The 20,670-nt window shown below is 34.7% G+C and overlaps 1 long non-coding RNA gene and 2 gene segments (V, D, J or C); all 3 read right to left on the bottom strand.

Annotated features, from left to right (window-relative positions):
- Positions 1-715: 715 nt before the first annotated feature.
- On the bottom strand, positions 716-1,431 carry LOC311292378 (T cell receptor alpha variable 41-like). The segment is given in 3 exons: positions 1,425-1,431; positions 938-1,262; positions 716-731 (listed from the first exon to the last, which is right to left on the bottom strand).
- Positions 1,432-7,968: 6,537 nt separating this feature from the next.
- LOC311292438 lies at positions 7,969-9,972 on the bottom strand. The gene is made up of 3 exons (XR_014627719.1): positions 9,481-9,972; positions 8,358-9,400; positions 7,969-8,269 (listed from the first exon to the last, which is right to left on the bottom strand). It is a non-coding gene; the product is annotated as an uncharacterized lncRNA (long non-coding RNA).
- Positions 9,973-14,325: 4,353 nt separating this feature from the next.
- Positions 14,326-14,859, bottom strand: LOC311292377 (T cell receptor alpha variable 3-like). The segment is given in 2 exons: positions 14,820-14,859; positions 14,326-14,636 (listed from the first exon to the last, which is right to left on the bottom strand).
- Positions 14,860-20,670: the final 5,811 nt, after the last annotated feature.

The following is a 20,670-nucleotide window of genomic DNA, read 5'->3' as shown; positions in this document are numbered from 1 at the left end:
TCTAGCAGAAGGTGTCTCCAGCTTGCTCCTCCCCTTAAGTTATGAAGTTATGAAGCTGATTATATCTCTCTGATGCTATAGTGACTGTTCATGATGATCATTTACCCTCTAATTATTTATTTACATACAATTTTGTATACATTTTAGCAAATATTACACAAATCTTTTTAAGGTTAGTTTAAAAAGACATCTGCGAGTTTGCATGAAGGGCTATAATAATATTACAGTTGTTCTGAGTTTTATACGAGATACATTTCAGTAGTTATGTTTGATGTTACTGACTGAAACCAATTGTTCACTTTATTCTTTACATTGAAAAAAGTGTTTTTCTTACTCCGTATTTTAGTCTTGTTTTCCAGTACAAATATCTTAACGTTCTTAAATCAAGAAACATTACTTGAGAAGCCAAATGACTTGTCTTCTGAATAATATATCAAAATGCAGTGAATTCAATTCAACTCAGTTTAAGCTTTAAGCTGCCAGTAGGGTAAGAAAAAGTCAAGTAAATGTATCTTGGTATAAAAATGTTTAGATATTTGTACTGGAAAACAAGACAAACCACTGGTTTCACTGAAAGCTGCTTGCACTGACATATCTTAAACTATGTCAGTGCCATTGTTTTGTCTCAAGATGCACACCAGTATGTTTTTTTCAAAGGCATGTTTAAAAAAGCTATAGCTTGAATGTCTTAATTGAACTAAAGCCTAATCCTGGCTTAATCCAAGCCCTGTCTGTGAAACCAGGACAAAAATACAGAATAGGAAAATAACTTTTGCAGTGTAGTAAAGCCAGCTTACATTAACAATGCACTTGACAATTCCATAGCATCAGTTGAACTTTTATGTCTTTTTTTGACATTTGTGTTGTTGAGTCCAACTGTGGTTTGTACAGTTTAAGGCTTGATAAGTAGATGAAAACAGAGTTTTGAATTTTGTACAGAGTTACTGTGCTTCCTGTCACTGTGGGCCTCAGAGCACAGTAATACAGAGCAGAGTCTGATACTTCAGCAGAGGAGATCTCCAGATCCACATGCTGTTCTTCTTTTCTGTGATTGATGGTTACTCTTGGAACGGGTGGAATAGCTTTAGTAGTTGCCCCTGAATCTTCCAGTATAAGGAACTGTGGTGGTGAGCCTGTGTATTGGCGATACCAGTGAACTCCACGAACAGAACCGCTGTAGTTACAAGAGAGTGTCACATTGTCACCCTCAAGTGCAAATACTCTCTCACTTTTTGGAGTGATGACTTCTGTGGCTCTGGAGCCTGCAAATTAAAGTGCCATTAAATGTAAATTTCAAACAATTCCGTTACAATAGAATGCATTTACTCAATATTATACCTTCAGTTGATGACAGCAGTATCAATATGATCAACATGTTCATTCACTAAACTGGCAAGAACAGCAGCTGCTCCACAGTGTTGTACAGCTCATCTTTACACAGCTGTATAGTGTCTGTGCTAAACTCCTCCTCCTGTCATGACACTGAATCTGAATTACAAGACACCTAAGAAAAGATCAAATGAGCATAGCTGTTATAATATGTACAGTTATTTATTTTAGTTCTTTGCTTTTACTTTGTTTTTCGTTTTGCAACTCATTGTCAATACTTAACACTTAAAAAAAAAAGAAGAGAATTCACATTCATCTTTAGGAATTCATACAACATTATATGAGAAAAGAGATAACTTAAATAAGATGTAATGAGAAGCAAAATACATAATAATAATAAATGATGTACAAACACCCTTATGTAACCTTTTTACCTCCCAAATTAACAGCTGTTACCACATTCTCTGTTTGTGGTTTACAAAACCTTGATGTGTTTTGATACTAATTGATTAAAGGCACTTCAAAGTATTAATTTTGTATGAGTTTTTGTAAAGCTTCTCAGGCATTTTGTATCACTGGGCTGCTAGAAGTGCACAGTAATATAGAGCTGAATCTGACAGAGTTACACTGTTAATAATGAGTTCAGTGGATGTTTGTGATGTAGTCGACTGAAATCCATCTGGTATATTTTTTCCACTCTGTGTCCGAGCACCTTTATACAGTAAATATTTTGGTTCACTGTTTGGATACTGTCTGTACCAGTAAAGCCAAATTTTTTTTTGTTGTTAGTTTCATATGTGCAGCTCAGTGTCACAGACTCTCCTTCTTCTCTGATAACATTAGTATTTCCTTCACTTGGCCCAATTCTATCAGCAAATCCACCTGAAATATTTTAAATATATTAATATATTATATTTGTATATAACATTATCTAATACAGATTCTTTAAGGGGTTAGTTAGTGGTTAAAAGTATATTTACATTTATTTTAGTAGTATCATGAGTATTATCTGTCTGTCCTCCATATTAACCACCCAAGACCACTTTCAATATTGAAACTGTTAATTTATAATATTATCAAATTGATTTATTTGAAATCTTAAATTAAATTAATTAAAACACTTTAATGAATTAAAGTATGAGTAGCTGATGGATGAATGATGCACTGAGTGAAGTTCTGCTGTATACTAATAATGTGGGTGTGGTTAGTGAAATATGAAACATGTTCTCTGCTTTAAAATTAAATGGTAAGCATTGTGTCTTATAGAAATCAATGAGTATATTGACCTATTGGACTTTTTTGCTTACCCTCTAACCATATTTTAAAACAGATTTAATATATCTAATGCAAATAAAGTAAATTTATAGACTTTCACTTGGGGATACTTTATTAATTATTATTTGACATTCACCACATTCAGATCACTTCTAGTCATCTTCAGAGAACATCAGGGAAATGCTTGTAAAATGTGGATTAAGCATAACTTGTGAGATTATGTTGCCCCCTTCTGTTGAAACTCAGAACAGCATATTTTGTCCATTTACTTAAAAATAATGTTATTGATTTTATTTATTTTTATATATATTTTTTTGTTGTTGTTATAATTTGCCTGTTAAGAATTGTAAACAAAATTTTATCTTTCATCATTCTCAGATATAATTCTACAGTAAGTTTTGTTTGTTTTCCTGTCACTGTGGGCTGCAGGGCACAATAGTACATCGCAGAGTCTGTCACTTTAGCAGAGGAGATCTCCAGATCCACATGGGTTTCTTTTCATTCACTTTTCCAGAAAATCAGGGATCTAGATCTACAATTTTAGACTTTTGTGAAACTTTTCCTGTCCCTGTATTTAATTATTAAAAGAATAATAATATTCTTTATTATATTATTATATTTGTTGTTCCAACCCCGTAAGACCTTCGTTCATCTTCGGAACACAAATTAAGATATTTTTTATTAAATCTGAGAGCTGGATCACTCCTCCATAGGCTTCTAAGGGACTGAAACTTGCTGGCCCAGAAAAGTTATTAAAGAGATCGTTAATATAGTCCAAGTGACTACAGTGGCTCAATCTTAAGTTTATCAAGCGACGAGTAGTTTTTGTGCGCAAAAAACAAACAAAAAGAACAACTTTAATCCACTATTCATTTCCTTCTCTCTGGGCCTCGAGTTAGTTCACGTAGTGTTTTAGCACAGCGCGTCTGTGTTGCACGTCACACATAGGCTCACTATTGGCCGACGCTGGTCATGTGTGTGATGCGTGTGACGTACAACACAGAAGCGCTGCGCTAAAACACTACGTGAACTAACTCGAGGCCCAGAGAGAAGGAAATGAATAGTGGAATAAAGTTGTTATTTTTGTTGTTTTTTTGCGCACAAAAAGTATTCTCGTCGCTTGATAAACTTAAGATTGAGCCACTGTAGTCACTTGGACTATATTAACGATGTCTTTAATGCATTTTCTGGGCCAGCAAGTTATAATGTCTTAGAAGCCTATGGAGGAGTGATCCAGCTCTCAGATTTAATAAAAAATATCTTAATTTGTGTTCCGAAGATGAACGAAGGTCTTACGGGGTTGGAACAACATGAGGGTGAGTAATTACTGACAGAATTTTCATTTTTGGGTGAACTAACCCTTTAAGAACAACAAAAACATAAAAAAATAAGTGTCTAAGTACAAATTCTGTAATAAATATGAATAATTAAGACCTGTAGGGTTAGTTCTGGCAGTCAAGCTTGCATCAGCTGACTTCTTTAGGAATAGTATGCCTATCACAGCATCCATGTATAAGCTCCTTCCGTATTATCAACAGCAATCACGTTTCTCAGGATCTAATTACCCTCCTCCATCCCCAGCTCCTCCTCTCGTCCAGTCAGGATTTGGCCTTCTGATTCCCCTTCGAATCAGACTAAATTCTCTAATTATGTTGTACATTCAAATATTGGATTAATGATATCTGAGTTCTTGCCCAGAACAGAACCATACCGCCAATCCTAACTGTATGCTAAATGTCAGTCATCTTTGTCGATAGTGGTCCTGACTCCTGACAGAACTTTTGGTTTTCCAGAAAAATAATGATCGTGTTAATGTCCATGAAACAAGCTACACAGTACCCTGAGCCCATTTGAAAGCAATTGACTGTGCACGTGCTCACTGATGTTCATATTTAAATTGAATGAAATAAGAATAAGTATGTGTAAAAAGTAGAACTATAATCCTGACTGTTTTTGTTAAATAGTATTGTTCTAAGGAACAATCATAATGTGATCACGAAGCATGGAGTTCAAATTACTAAAATCTTCAATAGAAGGAGAGTGAGAAGATATGTTCTGTGTCTTTATTATTGAGATCACTCTGGTTTTTGTATGGAGTCAGAGTGTTTCCTTTCACTGTGGGCCGCACAGCACAGTAGTACAGAGCAGAATATGACACTGAAGCAGAGGAGATCTCCAGATCCATGCGTCTGATGTCTTTTTTGTGGGTCATTGTTATCCCAGGAACCTGAGGAGTAGCATGTGTTATGAATCCAGACGATTCCATTATGAGGAACTGAAGGGCTGAACCAGGGAATTGACGGTACCAAGATAAATCGTAAACCGTGCCAGTGTAACTGCAAGATAGGATAACTTTTTCATCTGCTTTAGCAATTACTGTATCATTGTAGGAGAATATAATGTCTTCAGCAGAAGTAACACCTGAAAACAATTAGGAGAACAATGAGCAGGTTTTACAAGAAGGATTATGCATTGCATACAGGGAAACCTCTTTAAAGTAACAATTATTCTAAATCTTACCTCTAAAAGTCATTAGGAGATATTCTATTAACAGGACTACTGCAAATGTCAACATGATGCTTTACCAGTCAGGAGAAAAGTGCAGGTTTGCTGAAACAAGCATTTCCTATATGTCATCTTTTTAGAGCTGCTGTTTACTCCTCCTCCTCTAGAGCATTTCAGTCTCATGAGAGGTATTACTCTACGAGCACCATTGGTTTCACGGTCAAAGGAGGTATCAAGAAATGAAAGTATGAATTTCAAGTATCTCTGTATAGGATTTATTTTGACTGGATTTAAAAGCAGAAAGTTGATTGCAGATCAGTGAGTTTGTTGTAGTGACAGTCTGTGAATGAATCAAATTTTTACACATAAATCCAGTAGTACAGAATGACTAAAAACTGTTTTGTTTAGCAGAGGTTTAATTGACATAAATGCAGTAGTTACGTATCAAGGTTTTGTGTAAAATTTGGAGGTGTTTCAGTCACAGTGGGCTGCAGAGCACAGCAGAGTCAGACACACCAGCCCGATCTCACGGCAATTCGTATTTTACGAGGTGGCTAATTTGTACCAATTCATATGACCTCACTCGTATGAATTCGTACGATTTTAGCTCAATTTCCCAATTCATATGAATGACCTACTCCTGACCTCGCCCCTAAACCTACCTATCACTGGGGTTTAGACAAATCGTATAAATTCGTACAAATAGGTTGTGAGATAGCGTTGGACACACACACACACAAACACACACACATCCTGGATTATCAGTAGAACTGAATTTGAGTCCAATCTGGCATCAAATCTGTTTTCAAATTTAGAGCTGCTGCTTGATCCAAATTTGTATCTTATCAGTATGTATTCAGGAAGGCATTAGAGCGCTGAATGTACCGGTAAAGGTATGGAGTTAGTTGAAGTGTTTTATATTCACAGTTGAGACTGTTAGCCTTAAAGGCAGTTTTTTTCTCATTTGGCTGATTAACAGTGTCCTTGCTAAAGCATCATGTGAAGACATAAGAACATAATGCATTTAAAATAAATATATTATCAGTGCCATTTAAATTGGCAACAAACATTAGAAAAGATCTGCGGTCAAATATTTTAGGTTTATTAACTTATAAGGACAACAATGAATAAAAACATAATATATGCCTGGTGATCTGGTTAATCTTTGCTCAGTTGTGACAAAAACAAAAAAGACTGATTAAGGACAATATTAATTATAATATTATATTATATTAATTATTACAATATGAATATAAAAAAATCTGTGCTCTTAAACTGCATGAAAGTTTTGTTTCTTCTAACTCTGCACTGTGATTGGTTCTTTTGAGGTCAGCTGGAGTGTTTAATGTCCAATGTGTTCTGTAAATTCTAATATGTAGGTTGCAATATCACTTTATTTCTGCACAAAGGATCCTTAATTTAAAAAAACAAACAAACTAAAAATATAGAATATATATTGTCTTATCTTCTATGCATCTATTTAATATAAATAGCATAAAAGGAGAGAAAACATTCCATTTCACAGCTTTTCTTTATCTGAAAAACTCAATATATTTTATTTAAGTTATTTAATTTAAGCCTAAATAATTATTTGTTTATGAATGTTAAACTAGCCTTTATTGTAATGATCATTTAGATAAATAGACATCTTAATTTTAAAATATGGTTTTATTATGCTATTCAACTATGTTCAATCTCTATAGTACTACATTACGTATGAGTATAGTGGATGTTTTGAAGCTCAGTTTTTTGTATGAGTGTTGAGTGTGTTTGAGTCACAGTGGGCTTCAGAGCACAGTAATACACAGCAGAGTCAGACACACTCACATCCTGGATTGTCAATGGAACTGATGTTGAAGAGGTGTTGAGATTTGCATGAAATCTCTCCTTAAAATCGGCATCCTCATCGCTCGATCCAGCATATCTCTTCAGCATATATTTTGGAAAATGATTTGCTTTATATTGGTACCAGAAGAGTGTTGGGAATGCACTGGTTTTGTATGTGCAGTCCATAGTCACTGTTTGACCTGCAGTAGCAGTTTGAACTTCTGTTGGCTGAGTAACACTATCCTCTGCTCGGCAATCTAAAATCAATAACGAAATATTTGTAAATAATTAAGTTGCCTAAAACTAAGTCATGAAATAGAGATGATGGAATATAGAACTGATTACATACCTAAAGAAAATGAAAAAAGCATGAGTGAAAATCTGATCCAAGTAGACATTCTGTAACGGTTTCTTAGCTATAATTTTTATATTGGTCTCAAAAAAGCAAAGAAAAGTCTCATGTACTGTAAAAGGTGACTTTGGTTGCTTTGAACAAAGTTGAGCTCCACCCACCGGGAAGGAGTATCTTACCATGTTGGTAAATCAAGTATTACATGTCAAATGAGGATGAGATGTGTCTCACTACTGTTTATGCACTTCTTCTGGAACATCGCAATGGTTTCACTTAAAGTTATACCTGTTTTGTAAATCTGACTCAAAGGTCTTTTTCTGGCAGATTAATTTTGGTACACAACATATCAGTTCCGATTTTAATGTTTAAAATTAGAAAATCAGCCAATGCAAAAGTATTTGGTGTATATGGTGTTATAGTAATGAGTGGTCAAATGATCTTCAGTGAATGAAGCATCATCACTAGAAAGAGCATTGTTTATGAATATAGAGAGGGAGTTTTTGTCAAAGGTGAGCTCAAGACTACTTCAAAATAATGAGTAGAGTAACTGTTTGTCGCCCTCTTCTGCATTGCAAGAGTTATTACAAGGTTGCAAATATCATCAACCATCAGAAAGTGTAACTCAAGACCATGAGAGTTTTTGTATGAGTGTTGAGTGTGTTTGAGTCACAGTGGGCCTCAGAGCACAGTAATACACAGCAGAGTCAGACACACACACATCCTGGATTGTCAGAGGAACCGATTTTGAAGTTTTGGTGTGATTTGCAGTAAATCTCGTCTCCTCAAAGTCTTTGTCATTTTGTACATTTGTAGCAAATATCATCATCATGTATTTGGGGATTCCATTCATCTTTTGCTGGTACCAGAAGAGATACGGGGATGGATCACTGGTTTCATACGTACAGTTAATCGTTACTGATCTGCCTTCAAAAGCAGTTTGACCTGTTGTATTCTGGTCAACACTCTCCAGAGAGTCACATACTGGAAAAGAATAAGCATTATCAATTCATATTCTGCATGTTTTAATATCTTTATGGCAAATTTAGAGACTCAGAAGGATCCTACTCACCCCAGAAATGCATTATAAAGAAGATAAAATGTCTTGCCCAGTGAGCCATTATAATAACTGTTCTGTGTAAATGACTGCAATATTTCAATCCACTGGAGAGTGTGTAGTTGTTTCAGCTTGTCTTTGATAAACTGTTTTAATACTGTCACACATATATCGTCTGGGAGGAGCTTGATCTGTTGAATCGGCACGTTGTTCTCTTTCCTTATATATTGTTTTCTTTTTAGTTTCAGTAAGTGTGATTTATTTTTTTAATTTTTTTTTATTCATTTAGTTTGTTATTTATAGTATATATTTTACACAGAACTGTTAATTTTTCTATCATTTAACTTTATCTTCTGTTTGAGTTGCTGTTTTTGTCAGTATTTCCTCTGAATAACATTTTAGTAGTCTGTAATCTTATAGCACGGTAGGGGATCATTTAAATACAAAGTTTATATTGCACTGAATGTATATATGAGAGGTCAAGTATTTATGAATGCAACCCTTGTCAACACCTACATTTGAGAAATCTAGATATAAATGTGTATTTCATATTTGCACTGCATAACATAACAACAGGATAACATTCACTTCAGTCCTGTGTGTTCAGCAGGTGTCTCCAAATTCTGTTACAGTCTCTGTGGTTTTCCAAAAGTGGTTTGATTCACATTTGATTACTGACTTTCAAAGCAATATTTTTGTGTGTGAGTTTTTGTAAAGCCTCTCGGGCACTTGTAACACTGGGCTGTATAGTCGACTCTTCATAGCACAGTAATAAAGAGCTAAATCTGACAGAGCTGCATCATCAATTGTGAGTGATGTGGATGATTGGGATGTAGTCGACTGAAACCGATCATTTGATATGTCCTCCTTATAGCTCCATGATTGAGCACCTTTATACAGTAAATATTCGGGTTCTCTGTTAGGATACTGTCTGAACCAGTAAAGCAAAACATAACTGCTGCTTGCATCATATGAGCATCTCAGTGTCACAGACTCTCCTTCTCTTATGATCATATTAGTATCCTTGTCATTCGGTCCAATGCTGTCAGCAAACACACCTGCATTTAAATAATAAAAAAACACTATAGTACTTGACGTTTTGAACCAAAGCATCTAAAATGTTGAAAGTGTAAGTTACCTGATACTGCAATAAGCGTCAGCAGTAGACATCTCTTCATGTTGATCAGAATGGTTTTAAATAGTTTTATGTTTACAGATTTATGAATCAATGCTCTTTTTGTTTACTTTTCTGAGTTTTTGTGAATATTCACTTACTCTGTTATTTTGAATGTTGACTTGGATAAAGTAATGCACTGGAGAGGTAGTTTGCTGATATTATAATGTGGGTGTGGTTAGTGCCATTATGACTCCTCCTGCTATGTATTCTGTTATATAATTATGTATTATAGTTTTTTTTTAATAAAAATAAGTTTTTTAAATAAATATTTATAAATATTTTGAATTAGGTTTTATTTATTTTATTTTAGTTTTATTCATGTTTAAGGGGTAATACTTAACAATAAGGTTTCATCAGTTAACATTAGTTAACTACATTAGTTAAAATGAACTAACAATCAACAATACTCCTACTGAATTTATTAATCTTGGTTAATGTTGATCTCAGCATTTATTAATACATTTTATAGATTAACAGTTGCATCATTAACATTAGTTAATGTACGAACATAAACATGTAACTAACATTAATAAGAATATGTTGCTCATTGTTAGTTCATGTTAATGCATTAACAAATGAGACCTTATAAAGTTTTATCGTTTAAGTTTTAGTCATGTTTTATGGTTTGTCTTTTTTTTTTAACTTGTTTCAGTTAGTTAAAATGTATTTTTTTCCCATCAAATATATATACTCAGAATACATACATACATATATATTTATATATATAAAAAATATTTTTTTTTCATTTTATAATATACACATCTTATATTTTTTTCCTCATTATAATACCCCCAAGAACCTTTTCACAAAACCAGGTGTATTGACCTATATAGAAAAATAAGTGAAGGTGTGTGTGAAAATGTAAGTAGTTAGTTAAATAATGTTATTATTATTTACTTTGATCCTCTTTCACACTCATTGAAGCAGCTGTTACCATATTGTGGTGTAGGCTACTGTATGTGCTGGGTTATATGAGAGATAAATGTGGCTTTGTGGGAGAATCATTTGATTACTCTTGTTCATTTTTGTGTGTGAGTTTTTGTAAAGCCTCTCAGGCATTTTGTATCACTGGGCTCCTACTCTTAGTGCACAGTAATAGAGAGCTGAATCTGACAGAGTTACACTGTTAATAATGAGTTCAGTGGATGATTGGGATGTAGTCGACTGAAACCGTTGACGGTCTGGTATGTTCTCCTCACGGGTCCATGATCGAGCACCTTTATACAGTAAATACTGTGGTTCTGTGTTTGGATACTGTCTGAACCAGTAAAGAAAGATGTCATTGCTGGTTGTACTGTATGTGCAGCTCAGTGTCACAGACTCTCCTTCTTTACTGATTATTGCTTCCTTGTCTTTTGGTCCAATGCTGTCAGGTAATACACCTGGATATACATTTAGACAACAAAACAGTTCATTTTAATAAAGCCGAAGCAAAGTGTATATTGTATAGCTTGAAGTAGTGTTTGTCATTGCTTAAAACACTGCTTAAAAATTTGCAATTTTGACTTTGACTTAAAAATTTGAATTTGACTTGTTAAAATAATCAAAAGAGTGCTTTACCTGATACTGTTATGACAATCAGTAGTAGATGTCTCTCCATGTTCATGCTTTGATCTGTTCAGATTTATGTTTTGAGTTTTACTTGCTGAATTACTATACTTGGAGAGGTGGTCTGTTGTTCATTAATAATATGGGTGTGGCTAGTGACATCAGGTCCCCCTCTCCCAACCCCCACCCACCACACACACACACACACACACACACACACACACACACACACACACACACACACACACACACACACACACACACACACACACACACACACACACACACACAAACAAACAAACAAACAAACACACACGCAATATACTGTAGCTGATGAAATGTAGGTGAGTTGTAACACTTAGTAAAATATGGATGGTACATTTTTTTTGCATTAATTTATTGTACATTAATCAAATACATTATACAAAGTACAGGCTTAAAAAAAACTGTTTAAAGGGATAGTTCCCCCAAAAATGAAAATTCTATCATTGTTTACTCACCCTCAAGTTGTTCCAAACCTGTATGAGTTTCTTTGTTCTGCTGAACACAAAGGAAGATATTTGGAAGAATGTTTGTAACCAAACAGATATCGGTCCCCATGACTACCATAGTATGTTTTTTTCCTACTATGGAAGTCAATGGGGACCGAGATCTGTTGATTACAAACGTTCTTCCAAATATCTTCCTTTGTGTTCAGCAGAACAAAGAAACTCATACAGGTTTGGAACAACTTGAGGGTGAGTAAATGATGACAGAATTTTCATTTTTGGGTGAACTATCCCTTTAAGTAGGTGAAAAGCTTGTGTATAAGTTGTATATAATACAAAGATTATTCGAGTATTTTGCAAGAAAATACTATTTCAGTCTATTTACTTCAAAATGTCACTTTAATTAATTTAGAATGTTACTTTTTCTTTGTAATTGTGAAATTTACTTGCAATTCCTGAGTGAAAATGGTTTCAAACCAAACCAGTTTTTTCCCAGTGTATATCACATTAAACTAGAGAATCTGCTGATTTAAAGAGACCAGTTCTGTCATTCATCAACATGGTCACAACACAACTAAACCAGACATGAAATGTTATTTTCCTACATCTGATTTTTTATTTATTTTTTGGCCTGGAAATCACAGCTAATTAATTAAATTGATACAACACAAACTGTTTCACTCTATATACTGTAGGATTCTTCTGCATTATCAAGGGGACTGATTTTAACTCCTCCTCCATATGAATTCCTTTGTAACACAAGTTTAGGAGATTCATCTGTTCTCTGTATGTACCAGAAGAGCTCTTGTGATGTTGAGGTTGTAGTATATTTGCAGTCCAATTTTATCAATTCTCCCTCAAATCCAGTAACATGTTTAAGTGGCTGATCAACTGTGTCTTCTGATTGACATCCTGGTAACAAACAAGAATAATTCTGTGACAATCAGCGGTATCATGTAGAAATAAAGCCTAACAGTCAAAGAGTAACATATTTCGTTCACATACCAAGAATAACTAATCCAAAAATGATGAATGTCTCCTTGAGCCATTGTTTCATTGTTTGTTCTTCAAGATGATAGAGTGATACCCAAAGAACAGATGAATCAATCTGCAAAAACGGAGTAACTGAGAAAAGAGTGATTCAAAGCTATTATTATATAAGGAAGAGAGGAGCTCAAAACACTGTCAGATGCTCAATGTTATCAGTATCAGAAGAGAGTGCATTTCTCCCTCTCCTGGTTTGTTTATGGAATTACAAGTAGAAGTTTTGTTTATTTTTGTCATGACATGTTTCTTCATATTATCTAACACAGCACTGAGAGCACTTCTGTACAAATGTTGGGAGTTGTTTGGTGGAGGTGCAGTGAGGTCATACATCTTCTTTTAGTTATTAAATCTTTCTGGAAAAGTGTGTACATCACAGATATTGATTAAGATTAAGAATATTTCAAATGTAACAAATTATTATCTATAAAAGTCATTCTCAACAAAGTTATTAAAGCAAAGATGATTTGCATGCTGTTTTTTTCTTCTTTCTATTAAGTCAGTCCATCACAAGTGGTCCAATAATATATGGATAGGAAGAGATAATCAACTCTAAAATAAGGGATATTTTAGAAAAAAATGGCACTTTCTGGCCCTCACAACCAAATTAAGAGAAGTATCAAACCAGAAATGTATTGCATGTGCATTTTGCCCTAATTAAAAAAAAAACTGAACCGAGACTCAAACCCTTCCCATAAATTGACACTATAAGTGGAACTTTAAGCGATATTTATCAATATATCATTATGTTTGGACTAATTCTAAGAAACAAGAATGTGCAATAGATTGAAGCAGATTGGCCCCATTTTGATGTTAACAGTTGAGATTGAACATATAATTCAGTTTTGGTCATCTACATTACCGTATCAAGCTACTATGCTCAGGAATAACTTTAAAACATGATATAAACAAATTGTATCCACCTTATTTTTAATGTAAAAAGTGGGTACGACCATTTGTAACTTGAATGTGTCTGGCTTCCGGTCTCATCCGCTTTTAGTTATTTTAGCTGTAAAAACTGTCTGTTATTGTCACGTTTAGTGTTTGTTAGTTCATGTTTGCCTGTTAATTTGTCCTAGTTTTCCCTGTGTTCAGTTCGAGTTTCCCTGTGTCTGTATCCCTTTCGTCTTGTCAGCTGTGTCTCGTTTCCCTGATCTGTTCTCTGTGTATTTAAGCCCTGTGTTTCAGTCTGTCGACGTTGCATTTGATGTTGTTCTGTTCACGTTTCTTTGAGCCTGTTTGTGAGTTTTTGAGTTTGGTTAATAAACACTGCTGCAATTTAGATCATGCAATTCCCTGCTTCAACCTGCCCGTGACAGTTATGCTGCTTGATATTGCAAACTGTTATTTGTTATAATATTATTTTAATTTGTTATCATAATCATAAATGCTAGTTTGTAGCGCAAATTATTTGACCATTGAAATAATTTCTGTTTGTTTTCCAGTTATTTATCTACAGCGGCTAAAGCGTTGGAAGTTTACACACATTCACAGAAAATAGCTTAATTCCACATTGCAAAAAAAAGGTGGATAAACATCCCATACGGCAAGTTCTTATAGTATATCCTCTCTTCTCAACTCTGTTCATGTACTTTAAAATTGTTCAACAGGTGTTACCACATTCTGTTATTTACAGTCTCAGTGGTTTACAAAATATACATGTGGTGTGATAAACATTTGATAGCTGGCTTTTAAAGTTTTTGTAAAGCCTCTCAGGCATTTTGTATCACTGGGCTCCTACTCTTAGAGCACAGTAATAGAGAGCTGAATCTGACAGAGTTACACCATTAATAGTGAGTTCGGTGGAGGTTTGGGATGTAGTCGACTGAAACCGATCGTCTGTTTTATCCCCTCCTCCACTTGATCGAGCACCTTTGAGCAGTAAATACTGTGGTTCTGTGTTTGGATACTGTCTGAACCAGTAAAGAAAGATGTCATTGCTGGTTGTACTGTATGTGCAGCTCAGTGTCACAGACTCTCCTTCTTTACTGATTATTGCTTCCTTGTCTTTTGGTCCAATGCTGTCAGGTAATACACCTGGATATACATTTAGACAACAAAACAGTCCATTTAATAAAGCCGAAGCAAAGTGTAATTTTGTAATTGTATAGCTTGAAGTAGTGTTTATCATTGCTTAAAACACTGCTTAAAAATGTGAAATTTTGACTTTGACTTAAAAAAATGATTTGACTTGTTAAAATAATCAAAAGAGTGCTTTACCTGATACTGTTATGACAATCAGTAGTAGATGTCTCTCCATGTTCATGCTTTGATCTGTTCAGATTTATGTTTTGAGTTTTACTTGCTGAATTACTATACTTGGAGAGGTGGTCTGTTGTTCATTAATAATATGGGTGTGGCTAGTGACATCAGGTCCCCCTCTCCCAACCCCCACCCACCACACACACACACACACACACACACACACACACACACACACACACACACACACACACACACACACACACGCAATATACTGTAGCTGATGAAATGTAGGTGAGTTGTAACACTTAGCAAAATATGGATGGTACATTTTTTTGCATTTATTTATTGTACATTAATCAAATACATTATACAAAGTATATGCTTAAAAAAAAACTGTTTAAGTAGGTGAAAAGATTGTGTATAAGTTGTAAATAATACAAAGATTATTTGAGTATTTTGCAAGAAAATACTATTTCAGTCTATTTACTTCAAAATGTCACGTTTAATTAATTTAGAATGTTACTTTTTCTTTGTAATTGTGAAATTTACTTGCAATTCCTGAGTGAAAATGGTTTCAAACCAAACCAGTTTTTTCCCAGTGTATATCACATTAAACTAGAGAATCTGCTGATATAAAGAGACCAGTTCTGTCATTCATCAACATGGTCACAACACAACCAAACCAGACATGAAATGTTATTTTCCTACATCTGATTTTTATTTTTATTTTTTTGGCCTGGGAAACACAGTGATTTCACTCCTGTAGCTCATTTTTTAAATTGATACAACACAACCTGTTTCACTCGCCTGTTTCCCCTATATACTGTAGGTTTCTTTCTTTTGATTTTGTGTGAGAGAGAGACATCCTGTTCACACTGTGGGCCTCAAAGCGCAGTAATACACAGCAGAGTCAGACACTCGCAGTCTCTGCATTATCAAGGGGACTGATTTTGATGCTTTCACTTCAGAGGAAAATCTCTCCTGGTACTCTGTTCCATTAACTCCTCCTCCATATGAATTCCTTTGTAACACAAGTTTAGGAGATTCATCTGTTCTCTGTATGTACCAGAAGAGCTCTTGTGATGTTGAGGTTGTAGTATATTTGCAGTCCAGTGTTATCAGTTCTCCCTCAAATCCAGTAACATGTTTAAGTGGCTGATCAACTGTGTCTTCTGATTGACATCCTGGTAACAAACAAGAATAATTCTGTGACAATCAGCGGTATCATGTAGAAATAAAGCCAAACAGTCAAAGAGTAACATATTTCGTTCACATACCAAGAATAGCTAATCCAAAAATGATGAATGTTTCCTTGAGCCATTGTTTCATTGTTTGTTCTTCAAGATGATAGAGTGATACCCAAAGAACAGATGAATCAATCAGCAAAAACGGAGTAACTGAGAAAAGAGTGATTCAAAGCTATTATTATATAAGGAAGGGAGGAGCTCAAAACACTGCCAGATGCTCAATGTTATCAGTATCAGAAGAGAGTGCATTTCTCCCTCTCCTGGTTTGTTTATGGAATTACAAATAGAAGTTTTGTTTATTTTTGTCGTGTTTCTTCATATTATCTAACACAGCACTGAGAGCACTTCTTTACAAATGTTGGGAGTTGTTTGGTGGAGGTGCAGTGAGGTCATACATCTTCTTTTAGTTATTAAATCTTTCTGGAAAAGTGTGTACATCACAGATATTGATTAAGATTAAGAATATTTCAAATGTAACAAATTAATATCATAAAAGTCATTCTCAACAAAGTTCTTAAAGCAAAGATGATTTGCATGCTGTTTTTTCTTCTTCTATTAAGTCAGTCCATCACAAGTGGTCCAATAATATTCTTACTATGGATAGGAAGAGATAATCAACTAAAATAAGGGATATTTTAGAAAAATTGCACTTTCTGGCCCACACAACCAAATTAAGAGAAGTATCAAACCAGAAATGTATTGCATGTGCATTTTGCCCTATAAAAAAATCTGAACTGAGACTCAAACCTTTCCCATAAATCTACCCTAAAAGTGGAATTTTAAGCGATATTTATCAATATATCATTATGTTTGGACTAATTCTAAGAAACAAGAATGTGCAATAGATTCTGCAAAATTTAAATGCACCTTGAAATGTGCTCTAGAGAATTTTGTTCCAGGGAGCTCAGACCAATTGAGATATTGAGGTAGTTGTACACCCCTGTGTAACCAACATTAGTAACTTGTGGGCCATGACACAAAGACACCTGCTGTGGTAAAACCAAAGCAAAATTAATTAATAAATAAACTGGTGGTTCTGCAGTAGTACTATATAGAAAAGGAAAATAAAAAATGACCAAGCAATCAACTTATAATATCAAACCTTTTGAGATGGATTGGCCCCATTTTGATGTTAACAGTTGAGATTGAGAATATAATTCAGTTTTGGTCATCTACATTACCGTATCAAGCTACTATGCTCAGGAAAAACTTTAAAACATGATATAAACAAATTGTATCCACCTTATTTTTTATGTAAAAAGTGGGTACGACCATTTGTAACTTGAATGTGTCTGGCTTCCGGTCTCATCCGCTTTTAGTTATTTTAGCTGTAAAAACTGTCTGTTATTGTCACGTTTAGTGTTTGTCTGTTCATGTTTGCCTGTTAATTTGTCCTAGTTTTCCCTGTGTTCAGTTCGAGTTTCCCTGTGTCTGTATCCCTTTCGTCTTGTCAGCTGTGTCTCGTTTCCCTGATCTGTTCTCTGTGTATTTAAGCCCTGTGTTTCAGTCTGTCGACGTTGCATTTGAGGTTGTTCTGTTCACGTTTCTTTGAGCCTGTTTGTGAGTTTTTGAGTTTGGTTAATAAACATTGCTGCAATTTAGATCATGCATCCTTCCCTGCTTCAACCTGCCCGTGACAGTTATGCTGCTTGATATTGCAAACTGTTATTTGTTATAATATTATTTTAATTTGTTATCATAATCATAAATGCTAGTTTGTAGCGCAAATTATTTGACCATTGAAATCATTTCTGTTTGTTTTCCAGTTATTTATCTACAGCGGCTAAAGCGTTGGAAGTTTACACACATTCACAGACAATAGCTTAATTGCGCACTGCAAAAAAAAAGGTGGATAAACATCCCAAACGGCAAGTTCTTATAGTATATCCTCTCTTCTCAACTCTTATCATGTACTTTAAAATTGTTCAACAGGTGTTACCACATTCTGTTATTTACAGTCTCAGTGGTTTACAAAATATACATGTGGTGTGATAAACATTTGATAGCTGGCTTTTAAAGTTTTTGTAAAGCCTCTCAGGCATTTTGTATCACTGGGCTCCTACTCTTAGAGCACAGTAATATAGAGCTGAATCTGACAGAGTTACACCATTAATAGTGAGTTCGGTGGAGGTTTGGGATGTAGTCGACTGAAACCGATCATCTGTTTTATCCCCTCCTCCACTTGATCGAGCACCTTTCCACAGTAAATACTGAGGTTCTGTTGCAGGATACTGTCTGAACCAGTAAAGATAGACATAACTGCTGCCTGTACTGTATGTGCAGCTCAGTGTCACAGACTCTCCTTCTTTACTGATTATTGCTTCCTTGTCTTTTGGTCCAATGCTGTCAGGTAATACACCTGGATATACATTTAGACAACAAAACAGTCCATTTAATAAAGCTGAAGCAAAGTGTAATTTTGTAATTGTATAGCTTGAAGTAGTGTTTATCATTGCTTAAAACACTGCTTAAAAATGTGAAATTTTGACTTTGACTTAAAAAAATTTATTTGACTTGTTAAAATAATCAAAAGAGTGCTTTACCTGATACTGTTATGACAATCAGTAGTAGATGTCTCTCCATGTTCATGCTTTGATCTGTTCAGATTTATGTTTTGAGTTTTACTTGCTGAATTACTATACTTGGAGAGGTGGTCTGTTGTTCATTAATAATATGGGTGTGGCTAGTGACATCAGGTCCACCTCTCCCAAACCCCACCCACCACTCACTCACACACACACACACACACACACACACACACACACACACACACACACACACACACACACACACACACACACACACACACACACACACACACACACACACACACACACACACACACACACACACACACACACACACACACACACCCACAAACACACAAACACACACACACGCAATATACTGTAGCTGATGAAATGTAGGTGAGTTGTAACACTTAGCAAAATATGGATGGTACATTTTTTTGCATTTATTTATTGTACATTAATCAAATACATTATACAAAGTATATGCTTAAAAAAAACTGTTTAAGTAGGTGAAAAGCTTGTGTATAAGTTGTAAATAATACAAAGATTATTTGAGTATTTTGCAAGAAAATACTATTTCAGTCTATTTACTTCAAAATGTCACGTTTAATTAATTTAGAATGTTACTTTTTCTTTGTAATTGTGAAATTTACTTGCAATTCCTGAGTGAAAATGGTTTCAAACCAAACCAGTTTTTTCCCAGTGTATATCACATTAAACTAGAGAATCTGCTGATTTAAAGAGACCAGTTCTGTCATTCATCAACATGGTCACAACACAACTAAACCAGACATGAAATGTTATTTTCCTACATCTGATTTTTATTTTTATTTTTTTGGCCTGGGAAACACAGTGATTTCACTCCTGTAGCTCATTTTTTAAATTGATACAACACAACCTGTTTCACTCGCCTGTTTCCCCTATATACTGTAGGTTTCTTTCTTTTGATTTTGTGTGAGAGAGAGACATCCTGTTCACACTGTGGGCCTCAAAGCGCAGTAATACACAGCAGAGTCAGACACTCGCAGTCTCTGCATTATCAATGGGACTGATTTTGATGCTTTCACTTCAGAGGAAAATCTCTCCTGGTACTCTGTTCCATTAACTCCTCCTCCATATGAATTCCTTTGTAACACAAGTTTAGGAGATTCATCTGTTCTCTGTATGTACCAGAAGAGCTCTTGTGATGTTGAGGTTGTAGTATATTTGCAGTCCAATGTTATCAATTCTCCCTCAAATCCAGTAACATGTTTAAGTGGCTGATCAACTGTGTCTTCTGATTGACATACTGTAACAAACAAGAATAATTCTGTGACAATCAGCGGTATAATGTAGAAATAAAACCAAACAGTCAAAGAGTAACATATTTCGTTCACATACCAAGAATAGCTAATCCAAAAATGATGAATGTTTCCTTGAGCCATTGTTTCATTGTTTGTTCTTCAAGATGATAGAGTGATACCCAAAGAACAGATGAATCAATCTGCAAAAATGGAGTAACTGAGAAAAGAGTGATTCAAAGCTATTATTATATAAGGAAGGGAGGAGCTCAAAACACTGTCAGATGCTCAATGTTATCAGTATCAGAAGAGAGTGCATTTCTCCCTCTCCTGGTTTGTTTATGGAATTACAAATAGAAGTTTTGTTTATTTATGTCATGTTTCTCCATATTACCAGCACTGAGAGCACTTCTTTACAAATGTTGGGAGTTGTTTGGTGGAGGTGCAGTGAGGTCATACATCTTCCTTTAGTTATTTAATCTTTCTGGAAAAGTGTGTACATCACAGATATTGATTAAGATTAAGAATATTTCAAATGTAACAAATTAATATCATAAAAGTAATTCTCAACAAAGTTCTTAAAGCAAAGATGATTTGCATGCTGTTTTTTCTTCTTCTATTAAGTCAGTCCATCACAAGTGGTCCAATAATATTCTTACTATGGATAGGAAGAGATAATCAACTAAAATAAGGGATATTTTAGAAAAAATGCACTTTCTGGCCCCCACAACCAAATTAAGAGCAGTAATAAACCAGAAATGTATTGCATGTGCATTTTGCCCTAATTAAAAAAAAAAATCTGAACCGA

This window comes from Rutilus rutilus (assembly GCF_951802725.1).
Source record: "Rutilus rutilus genome assembly, chromosome: 6".
In the NCBI taxonomy this organism is placed as follows: domain Eukaryota; kingdom Metazoa; phylum Chordata; class Actinopteri; order Cypriniformes; family Leuciscidae; genus Rutilus; species Rutilus rutilus.
The sequence above is the reverse complement of the archived record's forward strand: the minus strand, read 5'-3'. Positions and strand labels throughout refer to the sequence as shown.